Raw genomic sequence first — 4,366 nt, 5'->3', positions numbered from 1 at the left:
CGCCGGAGGAGGAGCCGGAGAGACGGGGCTGGAGGAGGAGGAGGAGGAACCCGAGGAGCCGCAAGGCGCAGCCGCGGGTCTCGGAGGAGGAGCTGGAGGGAGGCGGAGCTGCGGGAGGAGGGGCGAGAAGAAAAGGAACGCGCAGCCGCGGAATCCGGAGGCGGAGCTGGAGGGCCCCGGACGGAGGAAGGAGGGGCTGCGGGCTGGGAAGAACGCGAAAGCGCAGCCGCGGGTCTCGGAGGAGGAGCTGGAGGGAGGCGGAGCTGCGGGAGGAGGGGCGAGAAGAAAAGGAACGCGCAGCCGCGGAATCCGGAGGCGGAGCTGGAGGGCCCCGGACGGAGGAAGGAGGGGCTGCGGGGTGGGAAGAACGGAAAAGCGCAGTTGCGGGGCTCGGAGGAGGAGCTGAGGAGGGCGGAGGAGCGGGAAATCACAGCCGCGGTTCCGGTAGGAGGAGCTGGAGGGGACCGAGCTGAGGGAGGAGGGGCTTGAGGAGGAGGTGGGGTGGGAAAGGGCCGCGGCGGAACCCGGAGGTGGAGCTGCCGGAGGAGGAGCTGAAGGGCGGGGGAGGAGGAGCTGGAGCGGGAAGGGAGGAGGCGGGGCGGGAGGAGAATCCGGCGGAGCGGGAGAGGGAGGGGGAGCAGGCTTGGAGAAAGTTCCTGCGAGTGCTGCCAGGCGGGGGATGCTAACACCGAGGCGATAGGATGAGAAACCCTGGGTGGCCTGGCTCCAAGGGAGAGCTGCGGGACCCTAATCTTGACCTTTCTGTCCTGCTTCGCGGGGGAGAGTCAATGAACCGGATTAACTGGGCACAGAGGGAGGGTGCGGAAAGTGGCGATGGAGGCGCCTTGCAGCCAGGAGCGACCCCCAACCTGGAATAACCCCAAACCCGTTGCAGATCACTGGTGCCCAACTACAGGGGGTCTGCAAACGCATGCTGCCTGTTTGTACCAGAGCGCTACACATTGTTTTACACTTGAACATGTGTGTATCGATGATAATGACAACAATACCTTTGGACTCCAATTAAGAGAAATATTATCCCCTTCAAAAAGGAACACCTTTCTCTCATTAGTGGGTGTGTACTGCAAAAAAAAAAAAGAAAAACCCACTCAAATACTATTCTAGTTTGGATTCCATCAATAAAACATTGTGAAAGTTTGTTTTCTCTCTTGTTACATATCTACTTACATAATATCCTCGCCGGTTTTCCTCTTGGCCCACAAATCCTGAATTATTTACCTAGGTTCCTTGAAAAAGCCGTAATGCCAGGGGCCATCTAAGCCCCGATCACAGGTGGAAGGGGCAAGATTGCTCTTGATGGCGAGTTGGACTGAACCAAGGCCCTTCCAGATTCCTTATTTTTAGGTGGATGTGGTAGTCCTCCAGCCAGATCGCAGCAACTCAGAGGACTCAGGTGGCCCCCAGCAGCAGCGGCAGCCCTCAACCTCTTTGGAGGCGCCACTTTTCCCTCCCTCCCTGCAGACAGGAGCCAAAAGGTTTTCTCAAGAGCCAAATACAGGCATTGGAGAAGGCGATGTGTTACATGGTGATGGAGGACCCGCAGTGTTAATGATGCTGGTCACAGTTTAACATTCCTCAATGAAAACGCATTAAACAGGTAAGATAAATGTCTGGGTTTTTACCTGACATCGCTGAAAATTGCCTCTCCATCAAGAAGACAAGGCCACTTGCAGGTTGTAGGCTGCTCTAATTTGACTTCATACTATTGGGCATTGGGGGGTTGTTGGGATAATTCAAATCATTGGAATTTTTCATCCAGGTCTATGTACTTTGCAAAATAAACTACCTAGTCCATCAAGTGTTTCTATTAAACTCCTACACCCACCTGCTTACCAAAATATTGCCCCAAACACTAATTCTGGCAGCTCTTCTGCCCTCTTTTCATTCCACCTGGAGATGTGTAGGTGCTCTATTTTTTTTTTTTTGAAAGAGAAAACCCTACTTGCAATGACTTATTCTCTGTGTATTTCATGGATAATTACCATAGCAATGAGATTTATACTCATACTCAACCATATGTCTAAAATTTTTATTGAATGAGTCTGCCAATGTAATTATTTTAAAGTCTCCTAATAAAATTTACTACCAACAATATTACTATAATTTTTATGTACTTAAAATTTGTCTCGTAGGCAAAATATATACACGACGTTCTTCTCAAAGGGAAAGCGGCTTCTTGTTAGCATGGTGAGGCTGCAGTTCTTTGATAACAAAACAGATGTACTCTGTTAAGCAGTAGAAGCTAAAGCGCCTGTCCTCTGAGTCTGTTAATGGCTGGGCGTTTGGAAGCGATGATTGAATTTTCACAAACCATGACTTCAATACTACCAGGAAGAGGTAATATCTGGGTTGGGACAGCTAATAAAATGGTTGTTGGCTCAATGCTTTGATGATGCTTAAATGCTGAGTGTAAACAAGGGGGGACTATGCCACTGGGATGGATGGCAATCATCTAAAATCATCATGAGTAGCCGACTGTCCAGAAAGCTGTCACTGGTAAATACACAGGCTCAAATAAAGAGCTAGAGATGATTTTTATTTAACGATGAACACTTTCTCTCTGAAGCCCTTTTATTCGTGATATTTGGGCAGAGGAGTCACTCTTCGTTGTGGGCCCTGTCCTGTTCGTTGTAGGATGTTTAGCAGCATCCCGGGTCTGTCTACCAGCAGCACCTCCTCATCAATTGTGACAACCAGAAATATCTCCAGACATTGCTAAATGTCCCCCAAGGACTAAAATCACCCCAGGTTGAGAACCACCCCAGCAAACAAACCACTGTCCCTTTCTTGCTCCATGTTAGCCTTTCCTTGGAGCTGCTTGGGTTTCCTCACAGTTTGGCTACTGGGTTTCAAGAAGATAAGCCTCAAAGAGCAAGAGCATATCAATATGTTCAGTAACCTCTGCTATTGTCATGTTTGCCAGTATCCCATTGGCCAAAGCAAGTCACCTGGCCAAGACCAATGTCAAAGTGGTGTGGGTCAACATAAGGACGTGAATCCTAGGTCTACCAGCCCCCCAGTCCACCAACCGTCCACCCTAGGGCACTAGCTTCTTAGAATGTGGAGTTGAGAGAGAATCCGGGAAAAAGAAACACACGTTCAAAGACTCAGGACTAAGAGGATAAAAAGAACATATTAGCATAGTTGGGTACATATGATCTCAGGCCAGATATATTGTAAAATGTTATTTTAAGATAAAATGTTAGCGGGGAAAATTAAAATCATAAGATAGTTCCATTGTTGACTTCCATCCTCACTGACTCATGAATAGGACTGAAATGGGAAAACTGATTTGAGTTTGTGACCAGTTTCACTTCTTGTATTCCGCATCCTTTAGCCAAGTTCTTTGTGTATTTAGAGAGCTCTAAATATTCATTGAATGAATTTATTTGCAACTCTCCTAGGGCTGAGCAATGGAAGAAATGGCCCCTAAGAGAATGCCAAGACACCCCGATGCATCCATTCTACCGTGTGTGTTTCACTGGGAGTATGACAAATAATTTACAACTGATTATAAAATGCTAATGTTTATAAATTATTCTAAAATATAAGTTAAAATGGATACAAGTTCTTTTTCTGACTTTTATTTCTCTGTCCTATCCTTTTCCCTTCTATTATTTAAAAAACAGTTTTTAAATAGAGAGGCGAGGATAATGAACACTCATAAGCCCATCACCTAGATTTAGCAGCTTGTCACAATTTTGCTAGATTTGCTTCATCTATTATTTTCCCAAGTATTCTAAATTATAGGCATAGTATATTCACCTCAAAATTATTTAGTCTGCATCTATAAAAGTTATATATAATATACAAAAAAATTAACTCAAAGTGGATCAAAGACCTAAATATAAGAGCTGAAACTCTAAAATTCTCAAGAGAAAACATAGGTATAAATCTTCACGACTTTGGATTAGGCAATAATTTCTTTAGTTTTTATTTTTTATTTTTTGTCTTTTTTTTAGGGCCACACCCGCAGCATATGGAAGTTCCCAGGCTAGGGGTCAAATCGAAGCTGCAGCTGCTGACCTACACCACAGCCACAGCAACACTGGATCCTTAACCCCCTGAGCATGGCCAGAGATCAAACTTGCGTCCTCATAGATCCTAGCCGGGTTTGTTACCGCTGAGCCATGATGGGAACTCCAGTAATTTCTTTATTATGACACCAAAAGCGCAAGCAATAGCGACAACAAAAATAGATAAGCTGGATATCAAAATTGAAAACTTTTGTGCTCAAAGGATATGATCGACAAAGTGAAAAGACAACCCAAAGCATGGGAGAAAAAAATGTTTGCAGTTCATGTATTTGATAAGGGATTGGCATCTAGAATGTATAAAAATGACC

At 46.0% G+C, this 4,366-nt stretch overlaps 1 long non-coding RNA gene across 1 annotated transcript; it reads left to right on the top strand.

Moving 5' to 3' along the window:
* Nucleotides 1–639: 639 nt before the first annotated feature.
* LOC125118177 (uncharacterized) lies at nucleotides 640–3,588 on the top strand. Its single transcript, XR_007132786.1, has 3 exons — nucleotides 640–1,618; nucleotides 2,154–2,358; nucleotides 3,426–3,588. It is a non-coding gene; the product is annotated as an uncharacterized LOC125118177 (long non-coding RNA).
* Nucleotides 3,589–4,366: the final 778 nt, after the last annotated feature.

Source organism: Phacochoerus africanus, chromosome X (assembly GCF_016906955.1).
Source record: "Phacochoerus africanus isolate WHEZ1 chromosome X, ROS_Pafr_v1, whole genome shotgun sequence".
In the NCBI taxonomy this organism is placed as follows: Eukaryota; Metazoa; Chordata; class Mammalia; order Artiodactyla; family Suidae; genus Phacochoerus; species Phacochoerus africanus.
Note: the sequence above shows the minus strand (reverse complement) of the source record. Positions and strands in the feature narration are given on the sequence as shown.